General features: G+C 42.9%; 1 pseudogene; it reads left to right on the top strand.

The window, feature by feature from the left end:
* Positions 1 to 206: 206 nt before the first annotated feature.
* On the top strand, positions 207 to 11,704 carry LOC100980696 (histone H1.8-like; annotated as a pseudogene).
* Positions 11,705 to 25,479: the final 13,775 nt, after the last annotated feature.

Below are 25,479 nucleotides of genomic sequence, written 5' to 3'. Positions count from 1 at the left end.
GGACTATGGGGGAAGAATCAATGCTTTTCCAATACTGAACCTTTGGCCTGGTTCCAGGGAGGGGTCCTTGCCCCAACCTCCATCTTTGAAGGGATGGTGTAGAGAACAAAAGCGTGGCAGAAGCTGATGATGCCTTCATTAGCACAGGATCCTGAGGGCTGGGAAAGGAATGGATTGAGTCAGAGACACAGTGCCCAGCTGGGGACATGGAGCTGGCCCGTGGTGAGTTCTAAAGGTATGAGGAAGGAATGAGGGAAGGAAGGAAGCCAACCAGTGACCACTCTATCTGGGGTGGAGAAAACTTTGGGAAAGGAAACTCTAAAACTTTACTTTTGGGGTGCCCATTCCCTGGAGTCCCCTCACCTTGGGCTCTTGTTGGGTTATTGTATTAATCTGGCAGGGCTGCTGTAACACGATACCACAAACTGGATGACTTAAACAACAGAAATTTACTCACAGTTCTGGAGGCTAGAAGTCCAAGATCGAGGTGTCAGCAGGTTTGGTTTTTTCCAAGGCCTCTGTCCTTGGCTTGTAGATGGCCTTTCCTCTGTGAGTGAACATCCCTGGTCGCTCTTCCTTTCTTATAAGGACACCAGTCATACTGGAGTAGGGCCCACCACATGATCTCATTTAATCTTAATCATCTCTTTAAAGGCCCTCCTTCCAAATTCAGTCATATTCTAAGGTACTGGGGATTAGGACTTCAGTGTATAAATACGAGGGTGACACAATTCAGGCCATACCAGTCATCTGATGAGATGATCTGACTAGGTGATGTGGCACACCGCACAGGCCAGGATTCCTAGATTGCTTGGGTTAAGTTGTTCATGGCCTTGAGTCATGGTCCTGGGGTTCAGGAACAAACCTGCTGATAATGTGTGTTGTGCAGGATCTAAGGTTGGGGGAATGGAGGAAATAACCCACCAAGGAGGTTTCCTGTCCCACCCAAGTCAGATCTTGTCATGTGTTCTTCAGAATTGGACTTGGACTTACTGGAGGCCCAGATTCTGTCACTGCCAGGTGAACGATAAACACGAGGATGAAATGGCATCTAGCTACCTTGTGTCAGATTTCTCTGGACTATGGGATGTTATCTTTTAGAAGTTTAATCTTGGCTTACCTCAATCCAAGTATATTCTCTCTCTTTTTTTTTTTTAAAGACAGTTCGGTTTAACACAAAAATAAATATGGTTGTCTCAAAGACTGGAACCCAAAATTTGGTTTCATTTTAAAGATAAAACCTGAGTCTTCAAAAGAACAAAATTTGGTTGAAACCTCTAGAAACTCGGGGGATGTGCTGTTATTCTTTTCTGTCGGAGGCAGCGCCTCTGAGATACTGAGCTCATCCCTGCTGTAGGGTTTTTGCCCCAGCTGTGTCGGCTGCTCCACTTGCTCTTCCTCCAGGTCTTCACAAGGTGAGTCCTCATCACTCCATCTCTGTTAAAATGTCCCTTCCTTCCTGACCACCCAGCAGTGTGGCTCCCCAGGTGCGGCCTTCCGTTTACTTCCTCAGTGGCATTTATCAGTGTCTGATATTTTCATGTGCATTCTTGATTGATTTGTCTTCTCTCTCCCTCTATTAGAAAGTAGGTTCCACCAAAGCAGCCAACAATCTCCCTCTTTTACTGCTGCATTTCAGCACCTAGAACAGTACATGGAGTCTGGCACCCGGCAGGCATCCTCCAATGCTTTGTTGAGTGGATAAGTGAGCAAGTCACTCTGAGTAAGCTGGGCCACTCCATTCATACAGATCTTCAATTTGCCAGGACATTGCATTCCCCAAGCATTCTGAAATGTTGGCAGCTGCTTGTGTTGGCCTTGAGGGCTGGGATATAATTATCCCTGTTAACTTTAAGAAGAAAACCACACACAAGATTTATAAATGCAGAAAGGAGAGAAGAGTTTATTTCTTATAAACAGCAGGCTGGAAAGGGTGCCTCTGGACAAGACCAGAGACAGGCACTTCGAAGGAGGAAGAGTTGGGGTAGGAGCTTTATGCTGAACAGGTTGGCTAAACATACATATTCAGCAGGTTACAGGAGGAGCTGTGAATATTCATGAGGCAATCCTGATGCATGTGCATTGAACAAACATGCATATATGACCCACTTTGGGGTGGGGACATAACTTTTAAACGTATTATGATTAGGCCCTATACATCAGAAGGTCTTTTCAGGATCCAGAAACATGCAAGTGTGCAGTCTCTGTAAACTGGCCAGAACCAGTCCATGGTTGGTGGTCTTATCTGGAGAAAGTTACTGAAATCAGTCTCTTGTCCAGTCAAAGCTGTAGTTACGGCTTGTGGAACAAGGGTCAGGTAGTTAGCCTCTGTGAGCTGGATGAACTGTAATTGTTTTAATATTGCTTATCTCAAGGCCAGCGCTCTAGTTTAGCTGCTAGAGAAAAAAAAAAACCTTGTGGCAGTTAGGACATAGTTTATTCTATAAGTGTAGGAGTGGGTGACTTAACCTTTGCCTGGCATAGCCTTAGGTTCTGTTTATAATTTGATACCTTATTGCCACAAACAATCTGTTCCGTCAGTTTTAGAATCTCTGTTTTAACATTAAGGCTTGTCAGTTGTTGTGTCTAAACCAGAAGAGGGAGGGGGTGTAACGAGGTGTCTGATCTTCTGTCCCGTCATGGCCAGGAAGTCAGTTTTAAGGTTTTAATGGGGTCCCCTTGGCCACAAGGGGATCCATTCAGTCAATGGGGGGGGGGGGGCTTAGGATTTCAAGTTTATACCCCAAAGAACAAGGCAGATTCTAGTTTCTAAAGGCTCACAAAATGGAAAGAGCCCTTCCTTATTCAGCTCTTCTACTGCTGTGTTAGTCCGTTCTCACATTGCTATCAAGAACTACCTGTGAGTGGGTAATGTATAAAGAGAAGAGGTTTAATTGACTCACAGTTCCACAGGCTGTACAGGAAGCATGGCTGGGGAGGCCTTAGGAAACTCACAATCATGGTAGAAGGCAAAGGGAAAGCAGGCGTGGTCTTCACATGGCTGGCAGGAGAGAGAGAGCGAAGGGGGAAGTGCTACACACTTTTATACAACCAGACCTTGTGAGAACTCACTATCATGAGAACAGCAAGGGAGAAATTCACCCCAATGATCCAATCACCTCCCACCATGTCCTTCCCCCAACTTTGGGGATTACAGTTTGACATGAGATTTGGATGGGGATATAGAGCCAAACCATATCAATTGCTTTTCTTCAGTTTCGGCCATTCTGGTCCTGTGGTCCAAGAAATACACCCAAGAGGTGGGCTGATGGGAGAAGGCCCAAGATCAGGCACAGGAGCTGAATTTCCCTTCCTATCTACTCCCTCCTCTGTGTTCCTCCACAGATCGCGCCCCGTATCCTGTGAACCCAGCAGCTGCTTCATACCACCCAGTGCGAGAAGGGAAGGGAACACCGAGGGCACACTTGAGTGGGTCCCCCAGTCCCTGCCATGACATGGGATCTTAAGGAACAGAGGGGCCTACACTCACTTAGCCCACCAAATCTCTTGCCTCTGCTTTTAGGAAATCCAAGGGCCTTCACACTGCCAGCTGGGGGCATATATCTCAGTCTAATTCCCAAATATGAATGATATACAGAGCACTGCGCCAGGGTATTGTGGGTAGGTGGGAGCCTCAAAGATGAACACAGTCTCAGTAAGGACGAGGAAAGCCTCACGCATGAGTGACTGTAACTCAAGAAAGGATACATGAAGGCAAGTTGTGAAAACAGTTACTCTTTTAAGGCCTTCTGAAGAGACTGGTTAAAGAAGAGATCTTTATGCAGACTTGAGGTAGTGACAGGGAGGTGAGCTCTGGATGGGGCACCCTCATCCTAGCAGACACCAGACCCACTCTGACTTTGGAGAAGTCATCTCTCCTATCTGGGCCTAACTGGGGGGAAAGAAATACTAGATCCCTAACCTATCTTTTGTACCCCCCAAAATTTGTGAAAGTTCTAGAAGAAATCAAGAAGTTGGGGAAGCTTTCTCAGCAGGGCATAAAACCCCAAAGAAAGGAGATTGATAGTACATGACTCATAAAAAATTTTAAACATCACTGTGGGAAAAAAATACCATACATAGTCCAAAGACCAAGGACCGCCTGGGAAAATATATCTGCAGCATATTCATTGGGCAAAGATGTTATTTCCTCCTTTTACAAACATATGCGAATTGTCTTCGATGGGACTCATTTCCCCATCTGTATGAACATCTTGGTGAATGCTTGGTGACCAGCGTTCACCAAGAGCCCAGACTTCATGGACATTGTCCACTCTTTGAGGCTTCTTGGGGGTACATATGGCTTAGGCATGGCTGGGAAGAGCAGGGATCACTTACCGGTCTCTGGGGAGCAGCACCCTGCCCGGCTGCCTGCCAGCTGACCCCAGCCACCGGGTTGTCCCTAATCCAGACTGGTTTCTGAGGATGAGGGGTGTGGGGTAGGGCAGAGCAAGATCAGGGCTGTGCCCACTGACACTCTCACCTCCACCCCTTGTTCAAGGCCCCTGAAGACTATTTTCCAGTTGAGCCTAAAGCTGAAGAAAATTGTTCGTTTGTTGAGCTCCGGGTGCAAGGCACATTTCTCTCTACTTACTGAGCACCTCGTGTGTCAGACACTGTTGGGTGCTGAAAGGTTCCCAGGCACAGGGAGCTGAACGTCCTGAGAAGAGCCTGATGCTCAAGTCATGTCTGAACCTCCTACCTGGGAGACCAGCTCGTTCCAGTTTGCCCAGGGCTTTGCTACCTCCCAAGAAACCCCACAGTCCCAAACAAACCAGGATAGTCACCCTAAGCCTAGCTGAGCCTCTGTCTCACCTGAACAGCTTTTAAAAGTGACAGACTCTGGGCCCTACCACAAGAGCTTCTGTTTCCCTACATCTGAGCAGGGCCCACAGGTCACCCTGAGGCTAAACGGGTTTGGGAGTTACTGATGTGGTCACATTTAAGACACACATGGGAAGTACTTCGAGAGACATAATGGGATGGTTTTGTAATGGAATACAGGTCTGCTTGCAAAGTCCAGTAACAAGGGCGAGGAAAGGAAATGACTTTATTTATCAAAACTAGCAATGGGGAAATGACCAGAGTCATATCCAAAGTAACCATTTTGAGTTTCTGGGGAGAAGGCAAGAGCTTAAAAAGGGAAACTTGATCTGGGAGGCAGGCAAGGACGTATGTTGAGTACAAGGTCTGTGTGTCTTGTTTCGGTGGCTGTCTTGGGTCTTGGTCCACCTGGAACGTGGGCTGACATCATCTCAACAATAGCTGGGTTGTTGATTAGCTGCCTGGAGGTAATTGCTGGAATTTTGCAGCTGGGTCTCCAGGCTTGGTCTGTCTGTCTCAAGATTAACCCCTGGAACTTCTAAGTAAGCACGTAATTAGATACTAGCATACAGTTAGATAAATGTGAAGAGAGTATATGGTGGGAAAGGGAGGGTTGTGGAGTCTTAATTTAAGGTTAAGGGAAAAGTCTTCTACCATTTGCTTCAAGGTTACGTCTCGAGACTAGGGAAGAAAGACAAATGGGGAGAAAGGTTTTAAAATGCATTTTGAAGTGAAACTGCCCAGTTACAATGTGAGACACCTTAAATCCCAGGTCGGCTGCTGTAGCTGTGTGCCCTTGGGCCAGGCGTATAACTTCTCTGGGCTTCAATCTCCTCATTCATAAACGGATTAACAGTGGGACTGATCTCTTAGGGCTGTGGATTCAATGAGCTAATATATGAAAGGGCTTAGCTGAGTTCCTGGTGTGTGGGAAGTACTCAGAGGCTTTACCTGTTCCCTTTACAAGAATCCATGTAGGTTTGATGTGCTTTGGGAGCCCAGAGAAGGGAGTGCATAAACTTCCCAGGGAGATCCAGGCATTAGGCATTTAAGATGGGACATGAGTAAGAGTTCCTGAGGCAGCAAAAGGGGAAGGGCGTGTATAAGGATATGAAGGTTGTCAAGGGCTGACCCTGTGTGGCTGAGCAGAGGTGAACAGGGAAGAAACCCTGAGGAGGGGAACTGGGATGGGGCCTTGTCTCTGGGCCTTGAATACACAGGAAAGGCTGGCACATATGGGGAGACATCGAATGTTATCATCAAGGAGAAGTGGGATCAGATTTGTGATTCAGACAGATCATGTTGGTGTGTAGGGGAGGACAAGTGAAGGGCTGCTGGAATGTTCCAGGTGAGATATAATGAGGGTGTGAGCTCACTCTGGACAGTGTGGCTGAAAGAGGGATGAAGGTGTCATCTCACCGTCCAGCCCAGCGCAGGCAGGTGACCCAGAGCACTGCCTCCCAAGCCTGGTCACACAGAGCGGCTGTCTCACTGCTGCCAGTGCCCCATGGCTCTGCAGCCTGGACTTGGCTGGCCTTCCACCCCCTCCCTTGGTGCTAACCCTGCGTCCACTGCAAGACTCTTCTTACCTCTTCATCTGATCTGATGGCCCAGCTCTAAGCTCACCTGTGGGGAATGGGGACTTCCCTGGTTTTCATCCAGATGAGGGAGAAGGTCTGCATTGCACACCTCACGGTAAAATTCCTTAGAATCTCCTTCTAACTTCGTCATTCTTTCCTCAGTTTCTCTTCAGGTGCCAGGCACCCGTTTCCTTTATTTCCCTCTTTCTGCCTTTATGGCTTTTAAAATCTTTCTTCATGCCCTGAGCGATTAAACTCTGGCTCTCAGCTTGGGGACCGAACTTGTTAGATCAAAAGCCCAATTGTTCGTCGGCCCCATCACTTTAGAATGCAGGTTAGGGACTATCTTTGTATACTCAGACACGTATATAGGACACAATTTACCAAAGTACCAAAAAGCAAATGAACAACAATAGTGACAGCAAACCCCACAGGCTCTGCCCCCAGGGCAGGGCTGTGGAGTAGGCCCGACTGTGGTACATCTGTGTGTGCTCCCGGTGGGGTTCCGCATGCCGATGTGCAGGATCTTCCTTCCCACGTGGGATGCCTTTTCCAGAAATGCTTCAATTTAAAGGGAAGGGGAAACGTGTGTGTGTTTCCGGGAATTGGCTTTTATTTTATTTTTTAAAATAGAGACAGGGTCTCCCTATGTGGCCCAGGCTGGTCTTGAGCTCCTGGGGTCAAGGGATCCTCCTACCTCAGCTTCCCAACGTGCTAGGATTACAAGGATTACAGGCATGAGCCACCGTGCCTGGCCAGAACTGTTTTTTGTTTTGTTTTGTTTCGTTTTATATGGAGTCTCGCTCTGTCGCCCAGACTGGAGTGCAGTGGCGCAGTCTTGGCTCACTGCAACCTCTGCCTCCTAGGTTCAAGTGATTCTCATGCCTCAGCCTCCAGAGTAGCTGGGACTACAGGCACGTGCCACCACGCCTGGCTAATGTTTGTATTTTTACTAGAGATGGGGTTTTATCATGTTGGCCAGGCTCATTTCAAACTCCTGACCTCAAGTGATCCACCTGCCTCTTAGCCTTCCAAAGTGCGGGAATTACAAACGTGAGTCACTGCGCCTGGAGCTGGTTTTTCAAAACTGATTTTTAGACCTTGTAAATCCCGGGAATGAACCACCTTCACAGCCCCCAGAAGAAAGAAGGAAAGAGAGAGAGAGAGAGAGAAAGAGAGATAGAAAAAGATAGAGATCATAAAATGGAGGTGGCAGCCAGTCTAAAGAACCATTTGCAGTTCTTTAGCTTCGGGTTTGTGAGGCTGAATTGGGATCCCAGGAGTATGGGCCTGCTCCTGCACCAGGAGAGCTGAGCCCTGACCCTGCCCCTCCAACCCCTGCCAGCCCCCTGCCTCAGGCCCAGAAGCAATTCCTGGAAGCAAAGCAGAAACTCGTCCAGGTAAAAAAATAACATTCGGGACTCATCAGTTTGCAGGGATATTTTCCTTTTGAAAAACTCTAAATCCTCATAAACAGAATTAAAAGACAAATGGCAAACAAGAAAAAGCTGTCTGCACAAATATGACAAAATGGTTATCAATCCATGAGGGCAGCACTAAAATTGAATGGGGAAAAACAGCAGTGGACTGTAATTTATAGAAGAAATAAAAATGCCATTCAGCTACAAAAAAGATTCACCCTCTCTAGTAATCAGAGAAATACATATTAAAATAAGACATAATTTTTATCAATCAAATTGACAAATGTTTATAAATAAAATGTAGTATGTACAGTGACAAAAGTACTCAGACAATTTTGTCAGAATGTGAACTGGTATTATCTTTCTGGAAAGACACCTGGCAATATTTATCTATCTAGAGCTCTTAATTTTATTTATTTTAGAGACAGGGTCTCTGTCACCCAAGCTGGTGGAGTGCAGTGGCGCAATCATGTAAACTCAAACACCTGGGCTCGAGATCCTCTTGCGTCAGCGTCCCAGGTAGCCAGGACTATAGGTAGGTACCACCATGCCTGGCCAATTTTTGTATGGGGACAAGGCCCAGGCTGATCTCAAACTCCCAGCCTCAAGTGATCCTTTCGCCTGGGACTCCTGAGGAGCTGGGATTATAGCATTTTGCCACCACAGCCAGCCTTATCTAGAGCTTTTTAAAGGGTCTCCACATCAGCCTAGTAACTCCAAGTCTCAGAATCTTTCCTAAGGAAACAATTAGCCACTCAAGTGAGGATGTTCATCATGGGATTATCTATGACAGCAAAAAAATCAAAAGTAGGGCCGGGCGCGGTGGCACACGCCTGTAATCCCAGCACTTTGGGAGGCCGAGGCGGGTGGATCACCTGAGGTCAGGAGTTTGAGATCAGCTTGGCCAACATGGTAAAACCCCATCTCTACTAAAAATACCAAAAATTAGCTGGGCGTGGTGGCGGGTGCCTGTAATCCCAGCTACTCAGGAGGCTGAGGCAGGGGAATCGCTTGAACCTGGAAGGCAGAGGTTGCAGTGAGCCGAGATGGCGTTGCCAGCTGGGCAACAAGAACAAAACTCCATCACACACACACACAAAAAGAAACAGGGTCTTACAGATGTGATTAAATTAAGATTCTTGTGACAGGAAGATTATCCTGGATTATTTGGGTGGGCCCTAAATGCCATCAAAGTGTTCTTCAAAGAGGGAGGCAGAGGGAGATTTGACATAGACAGAGGAGGAGGCGGCAATGTGAGCACAGAGGAAGAGATTGGAGTGATGTGGCCGTAAGCTGAGGATGCAGCCAACCCCAGAAGCTAGAAGAGGTGAAGGACGGATTCTCCCTTCCAGCCTCTGGAGAATGCTCCGCCCTGTCACACCTTGAATTTGGCCCAGTGATAAGGATTTCAGACTCCTGGCCTCCAGGGCTGTGAGAGAAGAGATGACTGCTGTGTGTGTTTTTTTTTTTTTTTTTTTTTTTTTTGAGACGAAGTCTCGCTCTTGTCCCGCAGGCTGGAGTGCAATGGCACCATCTCAGCTCACTGCAATCTCCACCTCCCGGGTTCAAGTGATTCTCCTACCTTGGCCCCCCGAGTAGCTGGGATTACAGGCATGTGCCACCATGCCCGGGTAAGTTTTGTATTTTTAGTAGAGACGGGGTTTCACCATGTTGGCCAGGCTGGTCTCGAACTCCTGACCTCAGGTGATCCATCCGCCTCGGCCTCCCAAGGTGCTGGGATTACAGGTGTGAGCCACCGCACCTGGTCAGATGACTGCTGTTTTAAGCCACCAAGCTGTGGTAATTTGTGAAGACAGCCACAGGAAATAAACACCCCCTCCAAATACGGGGAATCTGACATCTGACATGTTCCTGTAGTAAGGCCAGTGCCCGACCTCCCTCCTTCCTGCCGGTTCCTGCCTCTGCTTCTCTCTCCTGCCCTAGATGAGCCACCATGATGAGGGGGAAAGATGAAGAGGTGTCTACACCGGGAGGGACGGGATGGTAGGGAGGAGGGTAGGGAGCACACATCTCCAGGTTTGTATTGGTTCTGCAACCCGAGAAGTGAGTTCTCTTTTTTTTCCTTGTATCCACACATACGCATTCAGGGAAAGATTCTGATTGTTCTTCTTGGGTCTAGTAATCAACTCTTAGGCCAATGAGTGTGTCCAGGGCTAGGGCCCAGCACTCTGATTGGCAGCCTCAACAGAATCCCATGGACTCTGAGAAGGACATCACCCCCAAAAGAGCAGATGAAAGGGATGTTGGGCAAAGCAGCAGAAATAGTGAAAAATCTGTATTTGCTCTATAAACAGAACACTGGGCTGGGCACGGTGGCTCACACCTGTAATCCCAGCACTTTGGGAGGCCGAGGCGGGTGGATCACCTGAGGCCAGGAGTTTAAGACCAGCCTGACCAACATGACATCTCTACTAAAAACACAAAAATTAGCCGGGTGTGATGGTGCATGCCTGTAATCCCAGCTACTCGGGAGGCTGAGGCAAGAAGATTGCTTGAACCTGGGAGGCAAAGGTTGCAGTGAGCCGAGATCGCTGCCACTGCACTCTAGCCTGGGCGACAGAGAAAGACTCTGTCTCAAAAAAAAAAAAAAAAAAGAAAAGGAAAGAAAAGAAAAAAAAGAACACTGTAGTCTTCCATAAGCTTTGCTAGAATCCCTCTGAGTTTTCAAATAATAGCCAGGATCATAGATTGTTAGAATGTGAAGTAATAGCAAAGGTCATCTGGTCCAATCCCCTCATTTTACTAGGAAACCGAGGCCCAAGGCAGGAGATTAACTTTGCCTAAGGCCGCACAGCTAGTAAGCTGCAGAGCTGGGGCAGAATCTAGTTCCAATTCATGGCCAAGTGCTCTTTCAGCTTCTCTGTCCCCATCAGCGGTTAGCACGATACCTACCCTCCAGCATCTGCTACCCTGAATCGGGCCCAGGGTCTGGACTGGGGAGGGTGGCTAGCTTCTGAATCCCCAGAGCAGGCCAAGCCGCCTCCTCTTCTGACCTCCTCTACTCCAGCCTAGCAGGCTGGGACACAGACACTCTGTCTGGAAGGGCTGGAAGGACTGGCTCTCCTGGGGACATCCTCCACTTCAAGTACCTACTGAAGCAGGCCCTGGCCACCAGCGTTGTACTCAGCCTCCTCGCCAGGCCCCTCAACTCCAAGGCTTGGGGGCTGCTGGCAGCTTCAAATTCATTCCCAAGTACAAGATGAAAATTCAGTCTAGGAAGATGGCCCCCCTGGACAGCCCCCAGGACAGCTAATGAGGCCAGGGGAAAGGGCCCCAAGAAACCAGGTGAGGCAAAGAAGGACCCTCCCAACTTGGGCAAGGTGCAAAAAGCCAAGAAGCCAGCCAAGAAGCCAGCAGAGCTGCTGACATCTCCCAAATTAGATACAGCCAAGGAGAAGCTCCCCCCAGCAAGGCAGTGAGGCTGAGGACACAAAGGCAAAGCTGGGCAATGCCCCCCACAAAGCCAAAGCCATGTAGGCCTCTTCCTGTGCCAGTGGGCTCAGCAAGAAGTCAAAGGCCAAAGGCAGCAGGAGCAGCTAAGGAGACGCTGAGGCTCACAGGCATATCAAAGCAGGGAGTAACAGTTCAAAACCCACGGCTAGCAAGGTCAAGAACGGTGCTGCTTCCCCCACCAAAAAGAAGGTGGTGGCCAAGGCCGAGGCCCCTAAAAGGGCAGCTGCCCAGGGTGCTGGGCAGGAGCCAAACACCAAGGCAGCTTCTCCTGCTAGGGGCAGTGGGTCCAAGGTGGTGCCTGCACACCTGACCAGGAAGACAGAGGCCTCCAAGGGCCTGAGAAAGCCTGGGTTGTCCATCAAGGCCTCATCATCCAAAGTGTTCAATCAGAGGGCTGAGGCCTAGCGCCGGGGTGGAAATGGAGAGAGATTGAGCCTCTGCCCTAGTTTTTATTCCCCAACAAACCCACTGCTCTGTTTATTTAATTGTAAGCGATTTATCAATAAAGACTTTTATTTTTTTTCCCACCCCTTGCCCCCAGAAAGAAGCCCAGGGCAGGAGAGTAGCTATCCCCAAGGTCACACAGCTAGTAAGCTGCAGTTGGGGCAGGATCTAATTCTGATTCGTGGCCCAGTGTACTTTCTTCTTTGTCTTCTTGGGTCAGGTGTCTCTGTGTCTGTCAGCAGACCTCCGGTGCCTGCTATCCTGAAAGGTGTTTTTGTCTCTCTTTCTCACTCCACCTCCCCATCTGGGAAGACACAGATGTGTTCCGGAAAAATGCACTAAGATCCAGCATTTCAGCTCCAGTTGTGCCACTCTTACGATGTGATTTTTGGCCCCAGTTTCATTATCCATCGATTAGGGACAAGAATTTTTACTGGAAAGCATCATTCTGAGGACAATGTGGAATGTATCTGAAATTGCCATCCCTGTGACTGTAATAATATTCCATACACAGTTGTCAAGTTTGCAGTTACAGGCAATGACTTGACTGAGATTCCCTAAGATCGTCTGTTGGCAGGGCCTCAGCCCATTGAAATGAATTTTCTTTGCTACTTACTTAGTTTCAGGCCATCTGCAACTTTGTCCTTCCTTTTTCCAAGTCCATGTGGTAACTAAACTTTTCTGCACCTAATCATTTTTTTTTATGTTGATCACGATCAAACCAGATCAAAATGCTATTGTGCAGCTTTTTTCTGTCTGCTACTCCTTCCTCTGTGGCCCCATCTAATCAAGAAACAACATTTTGCTTTATTCTTTTTTTTTTTTTGCAATATCTTTGATGACTTTTTCTGAGCCTATTATGTACTCAGTTCATACATTGTTTCAGTTTTTGCTTTGGTTTTCTGGTTTTGTCTCCCTAAGGTTTCAGCAGTGTATCATTTTTTTTTTCTGGCAAAAAAGCTTACATTATAAAAAAGGGAGAGATCATTTCTGAAGTATTACATTGCTTACAGCAATACATGGGTTCATGGAAAACAAACGTTAATATACAACGGTGACAGTTAATTCTGGGATTTTTGGTTCTCGTGACTTCACTCACTCAAACTTGAATCGACCCAACAGTTTTGTTGGTCTGATTTAAGAAAGGAATATATTCTAGTTTGATATTCTACTTGCTTGGTCACGAATTCTTAGATATGACGCTAAAAGCATGATTCATGTAAGAAATGGTTAATAAATTGGACTCCTTCAAAATAAAAAAAATTTGCAAAAGACCCTGTTAAAAAAATAATAATAAAAAACAGGCCACAGATTGAGAGAAAATATTTGCAAACTACATGTAGGACTAGTATCTCTAGTATGTATTTTAAAACCCTCAAACTGTAACAGTAAAAAAGTCATCAATTTAATCAGAAAATGAGCAAAAGACATGAAGAGACATTTCACTGAAAAAGATATGCAGATGGAAAATAAGCACATGAAAAGATGTTCAATAGCACTGGCCTCAGGGAAATGCAAATTAAGGCCACAATGAGAAATTACTACACATCTATCGGAACAGCTCAAATGCAAATAAGTGACAATATCAAATCCTGGTGAGGATGCACAGAAACTGGATCTTCTATATATGGCTGGTGGGAATGTGAAATTGTATAGCCACTCTCGAAAATACTTGATCAGTTTTTTAAAAAACCAAACATATACTTACCATATGACCCAGAAATAGCACTCCGGGGCATTTATCCCAGAGAAATAAAAACTTAAGTCTGTTAGCAGCAGAATGTATCTGAGTCATGTGGCACCAAAGTATGTTACCAACCACAAATCCATAGAAGTCTGCAGCAACCTCAATTCTTGCCTCCTCAGAAGAAATAATTCAATGGAGAGGCATAAGGAGGGAGAGACTGAGGCAAGTTTTAGAGCAGGAGTGAAAATTTACTGAACAGCTTTAGAGCAGGAATGAAACGAAGTAAAGTACACTTGGAAGAGGGCCAAGCAGGCGAGTAGAGAGATCCAGTGCACTGTTTGACCTTTGACTTGGAGTTGTATACCTTGGCATACGTTCAGGGTCTTGCCTGGCTTTTTTCCTGATTTTTCCCCTGCGGTGAGCTGTAAGCATGTGTAGTGGCCTGGTAGCACTTGGGAGGGGGCGCGTGCGAAGTGTGTTTGCTGGTGTTGTACGCATGCTCACTTGAGGTGTTCTTCCCTTATCAGTCTAGCATTCCTAGAGTTAAACTCTGCCATTTTGCCTCTTAGTGCACATGCTTGAGCCCACTCGCCCAATTCTGGAGATCTTATCAGGAAGCTGCTGATCACCAGTTTCAGGTTTTTTCTATCTATTCGGACACTGCCTTTCCCTGGGGCAAGCTGTGACCAAATATTATTTTAGAGACTGCCTAATCATCACCTGATGGATGCCTGACATTCCTGGTGTGTGTGTGATGGGGGAACCCTTTCCTGCTTTGTTTATGTCTGACTAGCTACCTACTGTAACATGTCCACACAAAAACCTGTATATGATTATTCATGGTTCCTTTATTTTTATAGCCAAACCTGGAGACAATCAGCTGATTCTAAACTCCATATGGAAGTGTAACATAGCTAGAACAGCTCAGATAATTTTGAAACAGAAGAATAATGTTGGAGGACTTATGACTTGATTTAAAGCTTAGTATAAAGTGGCATTATTTACTGAAAATGTCTGGCATCCAAGCAAAATTTACTAAGCGTGCAAAGAAGCAAGAAAATATGACCCAAAACAATATATTGATAAACTAAACTTTATCCAAAAAATTTCTGCTTTTCAAAATATACTGTAAAGGAAATGAAAAATAAAGCCAGACTGGGAGAAAACATTTGCAAATCACGTATCTGATAAAAGCCTGTAGCTAGATTACTTAATGAACTCTCAAAACTCAGTAATAACAAGTCAGGCATGGTGGTGTGCATGGGCAATCCCCAGCTATGTGGGAGGCTGAGGTGGGAGGATCACTTGAGCCTGGGAGTTCCAGTCCAGGCTGAGCAACATAACAAGACCCTATCTCTGAAAAAAGCAAAACAAAACAAAAAATCAACTCAGTGGTAACAAAACAAACAATAAAAATATGGGTAGAAAATTGGGCATATATTTCACCAAAGATATACAGATGACAAACACATGATGAGATTGTCAACGTCGTCAGTTATTCAGGAAATGTGAATTAAAATGTCAATATACCACCACACCTCTTAGAGTGGCTAAAATTAGAAAGTATTGATAAGAATGTGGAGCAACTGGAACTCTCAGACCTTATGAGGAATGTAAAATGGTACAACCACTTTGGAAAGCAGCTGTGCAGTTTCTAAAACTTTACACATACACATAGAATATAATCCAGCCCCATTTCCCTCCTATTTATTCAAGGGAAATGAAAGCCTATGTGCATTCAAAAATTTGCACATAAATGTTCATTGCTGCTTTGTTTATAATAGCTTAAAATTGGAAAAAATTCAAATGGCCACAAACAAGTGTGAGTGGATAAAAAAACCTGGGGCATATTTATGATAGACTACTACTCAGCAATAAAAGGAGAAAAAGATCACAAAGGGGTATGAGGAAGCTTTGGAGGTGATGACTGTGTTGATTATCTTGATTGCAGTGATAGGTTCTCAGATGTGTAGATGTGTCAAAACATATCAAACTCTTTACATATTAGCAGTTTATCTTTTTTGTCTTTTTATGAAAGAGATAGTAATTTAATATCTGGTCTTTTACAAATTTTATTGAAGAAGTAAAAGATAAAACATATTTTCTCCCAAATGAAGAATCTTTCTATTTTATATAAGTATGCTTGGTCTTCCTCAACAGTTTTGCAAAAATAAATGGATTATTCTCAAACAGGAACCTAGGTAAACAAATGAAATTTATTTGTCATGTAACAGTTTAGATATTACTCTTCCTATATTTTAGGTGCAGTTAGCTTGTGCTATATATAAGAATATATAGTGAGACATTAGGGTAAAATCAAGTTAAGGTTATATATATTTTTTAAATTTGTGAAACAGTATTTATTCATTTTTTTCTCTTTATAAGTGTTTTTTTTTAATTTTATTATTACACTTTAAGTTTTAGGGTACATGTGCACAACATGCAGGTTTGTTACATATGTGTACATGTGCCATGTTGGTGTGCTGCACCCATTAACTCATCATTTAGCATTAGGTATATCTCCTAATGCTATCCCTCCCCCCCTCCCCCCACATATTAGGAGTTTATTATAAGTCAGCTATAGCTCAGTAAAACTTAAAGAACAAACAAACAAGTAAACTTCAGAGAATGTGTTACCACAAAACCTGAAACAAAGCAAAAGGTATTTTTCCAGAAGAAGCTCAGAGATGTCAGAAGGAATAAAGAACAATGAAAATGATAACTAGTGGGTAAATCTAAATAAATATTGACATCATAATAATAGAACTTACTCATTTTGAAATATATATGGAATTAAAATATATTACAACAATGGCCTATAAATCAGGAGGGGGAATGGATTTAAAAGGTTCTGAGGTTCTTGCATTTATCCAAGAAGAGACAAATATAACAGTTAATAATAACAGACAAATTCATAGGAGAATCAATATTGTCAAAATGTTCATACTACTCAGGTGATGTACAGATTCAATGCAATCTCATCAAAATTCCAATGGCATTTTTTTTTACAGAAATAGAAAAAATAATCTTAAAATTGGTATGAAACCACAAAAGACACCAAATAGCCAAAGTAATCTTGAGCAGAAACAAAGCTGGAGGCTTCACACTTTCTGATTTCAAATCATATTGCAAAGCTTATAGCAATCAAACAGTTTGGCACTGGCATAAAAAGAGACACATAGATCAATGAAACAGGATAGAAAGTTCAGGAATAAACACATGCATATGTGATCAACTAATCTGTGACAAAGGTAGCAAGAATATATAATGGAGAGAGGATAGTCTCTTCAATACATGGCTTTGGGGAAACTGGATATCCACTTGAGAAATCAAACAAACCAAACAAACCAAAAACAATGGAATCAGATCCTTATCTCACACCATACACCAAAAATCAACTATAAATAGATTAAAGGTATAGACTTAAGACCTAAAAATATAAGATCCTTAAAAGAAAACATAGGAGAAAATCTCCAGTGGTCTTGGCAATGATTTTTGGATAAGATACCAAAAGCAGGCAATAAAAACAAAAATAAACAAATGGGACTACATTGAACTAAAAGTTTCTACACAGCAAAAGAACCAGTCAGCGAAGTGACATGACAGCTCACATAATGGGAGAAAATATTTGCAAACCATATATCTGATAAGGGGTTAATATCCAAAACATATAAAGAACTTATTCAACTCAGTAGAAAAAACCCTCAAATAACTGCATTTTAAAATGGGCAAAGACCAGCCTGGGAAACATGGTGAAAACCCGTTTGTACAAAAACACAAAAATTAGCTGGGCATAGTGGTGCACACCTGTGGTCCCAGCTACTTGGGAGGCTTAGGTGGAAGGATCACTGCACTTCAGCCTGGGTGACAAGAGTGAGACCCTGTTTAAAAAAAAAAAAAAAAGAAAGAAAAATTAAAAAAAATGGGCAATTGATATTTTTCTGAAAATGACATACAAATGGCTAACAGATACATAAAAAAGGTGTTCAGTGTCTCTAATTATCAGGGAAATACAAATCAGAACCACAAGGAGATACTGCCTCAAACTTGTTAGGATGGCTACTATTAAAAAGTCAAAGGATAACAAATGTTGGTGAGGATGTGGAGGAAAGGGAACCCTTCTCCATTCTTGTGAGAATGTAAATTGGTACAGTCATATGGAAAACAGTACAGAGGTTCCTTAAAAAGTTAATATAATTATCATATGATCTAGCATTTCTACCTCTGGATATATATTCATGGAAAATAAAATCACTATATCAAAGAAATATTTGCACTCCTATGTTCACTGCAGCATTATTTATAATAGCCAAGATATGGAAACAAACCAAGTATCCATCAAGGGATGAATGGATTTTTAAAATGTGATATATATATGTATGTACATGTACATATATACATACATATCACATTTTAAATGAAATATATCACATTTAGATGAAATAAGCTAGGCACAGGAAGACAAACGTTGCATGATTTCACTTATACATAAAAAAGTAGAACTCAGAGACACAGAGTACAATGATGGTTTCCAGGAAAGAGGTGGGGGAAATGGGAAATGCTGGTCAAAAGGTGCAAATTTGCAGTTATAAGATGAATTAGTTCTAGATACCTAACATATAGCATAGTGACTATAATTAATACTAACATTTTACTTAAATATATACAATTTTTGTCAATCATACCTCTAAAGCTGAAAAAAGGAAAATAAATAGAAAAGGGATGAATCAAGAAAGCATGTTGTAATCCTTATTGTCAGTAGGACATTAGCAAATAAGACATAAGCAGAAATGTGAACAGCACCTGTGCATTCAGTCTTTCTTATTGTTCTAGAGACCCTTGCCATGGCTGCCGTGTGAAGAAGCCTCTGTTGGCTTGTCTTTCAATGATAGATGTAGGGCTCAATTGTCTCTATGCCCAAAGGGCCAGCCAGGTAAGCATTGGAAACAAGCCATCCAGCTGACCAGCAGCTGGCTGTAGAAGCATGAGTGAGCCCAGCCCACACCAGCAGATGAACCTACTGGCTAAATACAGCCCAGATTGTGGATCCACAAAATTCTGAGCTGAACAAATGATTGTTGTTTTAAGCCACTAAATTTTGAGGTGGTTTGTTATACAACAGGAGCTGATTGATGGAGAAATTGACACCTATAAGTGGGGTGCTGCTGAACCTAAAAACCTAAAACATGAGCCATTGTCTTTAGGACTGAGTGACAGAGGATAGAAAAGCAGCGAGGGAACTATTTCCAAAGCTTGGAAAATTTGCAAATAAACAGTGTGGAGGCTGGAATGTAATGAGGAAACTGCTCTAGAAGGCTGGGAAATTGAGGATCTGTGTTGAATAGTAGTAACATTTGACAAAGCTGTTGTTGCCCATGGTAACTGTATAATAGAAAATAAATCTAATAAACTTGTGGACATTGACAAGGTGATTTCTGGGAAGAATGTTGAAAGTGTTTTAGAATGTTTTAGCTGCCTGTGATAAGGTATGGGAAGAGAGAGATCAGTTACAGAAAGAATTGTTCAGTTTGCAACAAGAGTTGAGTAACTATAGAGAAGTCATAAAGTAATGGGTTGAAAACCAAAACTACTTCTTAATTCTGGTGTTTCAAGCCAGTAAATTATTTTCAAAGTAAGTAGTGGCCTCAGGGTAAAGAATTAGTTAAGAGCGTAACTGTGGGATCCTTAGATAAGACCTTGATAAGATTTATGGTGGCTCCTAGTAGATCCTCTCAACTAGATAAAAGGGATTTAGTTTGCCAAAATTAGCAAGAGGCTATCTAGGAAAGAATTTTAAATGTGGCTCTATGGCATGAAGCTGACCAGAATCAGATAAACTGGAAACCCACAAAGTCTTTATGAGAACTGCATTGGCAAAAGCACTGCTGGCTAGGACTAAAAGGCTTTGAGACAATTTGAAATACTATACTTTAATACAAACTAATTCTAGCTATATGCATTAACACAGATAATGACCAGTTAGGCTTATCGTAAGAATGCAAAGTTGGTTTAATGTTAGACCACTGAATAAGGTAATGCATTATATTAACAGATTAAAGGTGGAGTAAACATACAATTTTTTTAAGTGAAGAACTGTTGGCAATATTAAAAATTAGATCATGATAAAAAACTTTTAGCAAATGATGGATAGAAGAAATCATCTTTAACCTAACAGAGGGAAATTAATTATATATTTTCGGAAAAGTACAAAGCATACTTAGTGGTAAAATGTTGAAAGCATTCTGTTTAAGGTCAGGAATTAGACGTAAATGTTAGTTACCATCACTTACATACAATATCATATTAGAAGTCTTCATAATTGTGGTAAGATAAGAAAAACATGTATACAAAATTTGAAAAAAAGTTACCACCATTTTCAAATGATACCGATGGCTATAAAAAATACCAAACTTTTTACAGATACAAATTTAGAATTAATAAGAGTATTTAGCACAGTTAATGGACACAAAATCAATATTCAAGCCAATTGCATTCAGCAACAATCCAAGAATTCCTCTTGCAGGAGACATATTTACCAGGAGTCTTATAGAAGAATTTTCATTGTGTCTTTGTTTATAATAAAAAAATGGAAAAGAATGGAATAGTTATCGATGGTAAAATAGCTCTATACATTAGGATGTGTTCATACAACAGAAAACTACATACCACTAAAAACTAATAAACTGTAACTGTGTATATGAACAGAGATCATTCTCAAAAACATATGGTCAAGTAAAAAAATCATGTCTCAGAATAATAATACTGTATTATCCCATTTACATAAAATTCAAAACCAGACAAACCAAAAAAGTATGTATTAATAGTTTAGTGACACATATACAGGAAGAAAATTAAAAGTAAAAACAAAGGAATGAAAAACAAAACATTTGAGGTCAGAGAGGTACTTCAAAGATGTGGAAGCTGTTCTATTTCTTAGGCTGGGTGGTGGGTTCACAGGTGTTTACTATTTTTAAATGGTACATATACATCATTTATATTATTTTCTGTATGGTACATCGCATAATTTAAAAGCTTTAAGAAATATTTAGTCTATGGGACATTTCCCCTATGAAGCTTTCACAAAACTGACTTTCCATAGGAACAGGTGGGTACGCCTTTTATTTATGTTCCCACAGATTCACCTCTTTTAAAACTTCTAGCAAGTTATCCATCACTGTATATTTGTTGGTGTTCCCACCTAAATGGCGAGATCCTTGAAGACAAGAATTGCTTTTGTTATAAATAAAGTTTTGGTGCTGCAAAAGAAATAGCACTTGAATATAAAATTTTCTTTTTTTCTTCTCAGCAAGGCAAATTACTTCTATAGAAGGGTGTGCCCTCACAGATGGAGCAGTGGTGAGTGCACACCCGAACAAGGGAGGGGAAGGGGGGTCTTATTCCTGACACACGTGGCCCCTGCTGCTGTGTCATTCCCCTGTTGGTTAGGGTTAGACCGCATAGGCTAAACTAATTCCGATTGGCTAATTTAAAGAGAGTGACGGGGTGAGTGGTTTGACAGGAAAAATGATTATGGCAGAGCAGGAAATCGGAATGAGTCAGGGTGGAGAATGAGCAGGTAATTGGAATGAGTCAGGGTGGAGCAGGTGATTGAAAAGGTTGCTTTACGAGGAAGTTAAGTTTAAAAGTAGAAGGCAAAGAATTGAACATACTGACATTGATTCTTTGAAGAGAAATTTAGAACTCATGTCTAACAATCTTCTTATTTATCTTAGTATCCTTGGCACTTAGCACATGGTCTGGTTAATAGTATGTGCTAATAAAGATTTCTTTTAGGGTGATGAGGGGATTAATTGTTGTTGAAAAGTAGTAAACCATACATATCCTCATGCACATGCATATACACAGCTTATTTTCCTTTCAGATTTGTCTTATATTACAGTCTAGTAATTTTCCAAATCTTGGTTTGTTTTTTTTTTTTTGAGATGGAGTTTCCCTCTGTTACCCAAGATGGAGTGCAGTGGTGCGGTTTCAGCTTACTGCAGCCTCTGCCTCCCAGGTTCAGGAGATTGTCGTGCCTCAGCCTCCGGAATAGCTGATATTACAGGAAAGGGGTCTCAATCCAGACCACAAGAGAGGGTTCTTCAATCACGCACAAGAAAGAATTCAGGGCGAGTCCACAGTGCAAAGCAAAAGTGAGTTTATTAAGAAAGTAAAATGGTGAAAGTGTTACAGGAAAGGAGTCCCAATCTACATCCCAAGAAAGGGTTCTTGGATCTCGCACAAGAAAGAATTCAGGGTGAGTCTGCAGTGCGAAGTGAAAGCAAGTTTATTAAGAAAGTAAAGGAATAAAAGAATGGCTACTCCATAGACAGAGCAGGCCCGAGGGCTGCTGGTTGCCCATTTTTATAATTATTTCTTGATGATATGCTAAACAAGGGGTGGATTGTTCATGCCTCCCCTTTTTAGACAATACAAGGTAACTTCCTGATGTTGCCATGGCATTTGTAAACTGTCATGGTGCTGATGGGAGTGTAGCAGTGAGGACATACAGAGGTCACTCTCGTGGCCATTTTGGTTTGGTGGGTTTTGGCCGGCTCCTTTACTGCAAACTGTATTATCAGCAAGGTCTGTATGGACCTCTATTTTGTGCTGACCTCCTATCTCATCCTGTGACTTAGAATGCCTTACCCATCTGGGAATGCAGCCCAATAGGTTTCAGCCTTATTTTACCCAGCTCCTATTCAAGATGGAGTTGCTCTGGTTCACACACCTCTGACAAAAGAACAGCTACTCCATAGACAGAGTAGGGCATTCCTGAAAGTAAGAGGAGGAACACGTCCACCCTAGGTACAATGCTTGTATATATAGGATAAAAAAGATCCTGGGGAGATGTGCTCTGCTACAAGGGTTTGTGATAGAGGATTAATTTTCTTAATGACAGTATTTTGCAAGAATCGATGTTATCATATCTTTAAAGCAAAATTAGGAATGTCTTTGTTCCCAAGGTATCAGAATATTAGGATACTCTCAAGTCTGAGTCTGTTTAGTAAACATGATCAATTTGTTCCTTTAACTGTAAGCATCTAGAGTCTAGGAATACCTAACTTTCTGGGAATGCGGCCCAGCAAGTCCCAGTCTCATTTTCCTAGCCCTCACTCAAGATGGAGTCGCTGTGGTTCAAACACCTCTAACATTAGGATTACAGGCCTCCATCACCACACCCAGCTAATTTTATATTTTTAGTAGAGATGGGGTTTCACCATGTTGGTCAGGCTGGTCTCTAACTCCTGACCTCAAGTGATCCGCCCACCTTGGCCTCCCAAAGTGCTGGGATTACAGGTATGAGCCACCATGCCTGGCCTCAACTCTTGTTTTTATCCTAATATTTTCTTAAATTCAGAGTTTTCTGGTGTGTGTGTGTGTGTGCACGTGTGTGTGTGTATACACCTGCATGCATGCACACAAAGGCTGAGGAAAGGAGATTGGAGGGGATGAGTGGGGAGAGTGTACAGAGGAAAAGGAGAAGGTGTAGATATTCAAAAGCAAATAATCCCGTTTTCCAGAGTAAAAGCCAGTCTTAGCAAAGCCGGGGTGTAGGTAATGTTAAACAGACCCTTGGAATTCCCCTCAGTTTGTCTTTTGGTCCCTTCCTGCCGCCTACTCTATCTAGCCCTGCTCCCCACCCCCACCTCTCTTGTCTTGTATCTCACTCTCAAAAGACTGACATGTAAATTTCTTTTTAGATGTCAGTTGAGACCTAATGTACTCCTCCCTCATGGACATTTTCTTTTCAACAGGGGACCCCCTAAGGTGGAAAAGCTTGTAAAACTCAAGAAACACAACTCCAAAGTGCTATTTTAGGCACTGTAACAGATTGATGCAGAAAAAAAAAAAAGATTTCACTGAAAAGTGTCTCCGTTTCTGGTTTTTCTTTTTCTTTCTTTCTTTTTTTGGGACATAGTCTCACTTTTGTCGCCCAAGCTAGAGTGCAATGGTGCAATCTTGGCTCACTGCAACCTCCGCCTCCTGGCTTTAAGCCATTCTCCTGCCTCAGCCTCCTAAGTAATTGGGATTACAGGCGCCCGCCACTATGCCCGGTTATTTTCCTTTCCTTTTTTTTTTTTTTTTTCCTTTTTTTTGTATTTTTAGTGGTGATGGGGTTTCACCATGTTGGCCAGGCTGGTCTTGAACTCCTGACCTCAGGTGATCCCTCCCACCTCGGCCTCCCAAAGTGCTGTCATTACAGGCGTGAGCCACCGCGCCTGGCCCATTTCTGGATTTTCTTGGAGATTGGATGCTATGGCCTCACTGTGCCCATCTTCCTATATGGCAACAATTGCATGGTGCTGGGAAGCAGCCACTCTTAATTTTTTTGGTTTGTTTTTCATTTTTTATTTTTATTTTAGTTTTTTGAGACATGGTCTCCCTCTGTTTCTCAGGCTGGTCCTTTAAACAGGCTGTCATTCTGAAGCTCTTCCCGGTCCCTGTGACTCGCTTCATTCAAATGTATCATCTGTCTGTTGGAGTTGGTGAGGCCTTGCTCTACAGCATGCATGAAGTGTAGGAGGGATGAAAAAGGAGAAAGTGCATCCAAGAGAGCTCTGTGCCATGCAAGAAGCTCTTACAGATTTTCTTAAGGAGACTTGTAATTAAAAAACAACTTCAGTGATTCACTGATTGCTGTACACTGTTGAAAGGGATCACAGAAGATTGCTTGTGGGTGTGGTAATAAAGATGTTAATGGTGATGATGGTGGTGATGATGATGTGATGATGGTGAAGGCTGTCCTTGCATTGCTATAAAGAAATCCCTGAGACTGGATTATTTATAAGAAAAGAGGTTTAATTGGCTCACGGTCCTGCAGGCTATACAGGAAGCATAGTGCTGGCATCCACTTCTGGGGAGGCCTCAGGAAGCTTTCAAATATGGTGGAAGTCTCATGGTGAAAGCAGGAGTGAGAGACAGAGCAAGAGAGTGAGAGAATGAGACACCACACACTTTTAAACAGCCAGATCTCAGGAGAACTCACTCACTACCTGGCAGACAGCACCAGAGAAATGGCGCTAAACCATTCATGAGAAATTCACCCCCATAGTCCAGTCACCTCCCACCAGGCCCCACCTGCAATACGGGGGGTTACAATTCAACATGAGATTTGGGAAGAGACACAGATACATATTCCAAACTATATCAGTGGTGGTGATGATGATGCTGGTGATGAGGATGGTGTAATGATGAGAATGATGATGACGATGGCTGTGATGATGATGACAGCTACATCCAGTACCAGGCTCTGTGATGGGCACTTTAGATGCTTCGTCTCTAGTCGTTAGAACAACCTTACAAAGTAGGTGGAATTATTACCATTTTACAGTAGAGAAAATTGAGGATCCAGGGAGTTACGTACGTCAAGAGCCCCACACTTGGGAGGTCTACAGACACACTTTTACAGTCACATAATTCCTCTATCGATAAGAATTTTTTTGAGCATGCATGTGCCTCCTTTTCCGTCTATTTATCCATAAAGCATAAATTAGTACCGTGACTGTTAGTTAATATCTCAAGACACAGAATGTGCCCAGGGCAAAGTTTACTGTGAATAATAGTGGATGTAAATCCACATTTCAAATAGTCTTCTTGATAATTTTTTACTCTTTTTGGGGGGAGTGGGTGGCAATTGCTTGTCAGATGTGATTAGATCAACATTATTTTTACCTCATCAGATGGTTGACAAAGAGCTTGTAGTGGGAGTGGGAGAAGTTTCAGCTCCGTCATTTTTCATGTCAACTTGCAGTTTGAGCTACAATTTCTAATTGTCCTCTTTGTGAGGGCAATTCAGTTAAAACTAGATAATACTGCCTGTAAATTCACTTAACCAGCCAAAGATAACTGCAATTGGCCAACATGCCAGCGCAGGCACTGCAGCTCGCTCTTTAAGGCACCTCCCTTGCTCCTTACCCCAAGTCTCAGTGGCCCTGGGACAATGAGAGACAAACTTAATTTCCTTCTTTTTGTTTAGATTTGACAAGTGGTGAATAGTTCTAAAAGCTTCCAGGGGGCCGGGTGCAGTGGCTCACACCTGTAATCC

This window comes from Pan paniscus, chromosome 15, assembly GCF_029289425.2.
Source record: "Pan paniscus chromosome 15, NHGRI_mPanPan1-v2.0_pri, whole genome shotgun sequence".
In the NCBI taxonomy this organism is placed as follows: Eukaryota; Metazoa; Chordata; class Mammalia; order Primates; family Hominidae; genus Pan; species Pan paniscus.
The sequence above is the reverse complement of the archived record's forward strand: the minus strand, read 5'-3'. Positions and strand labels throughout refer to the sequence as shown.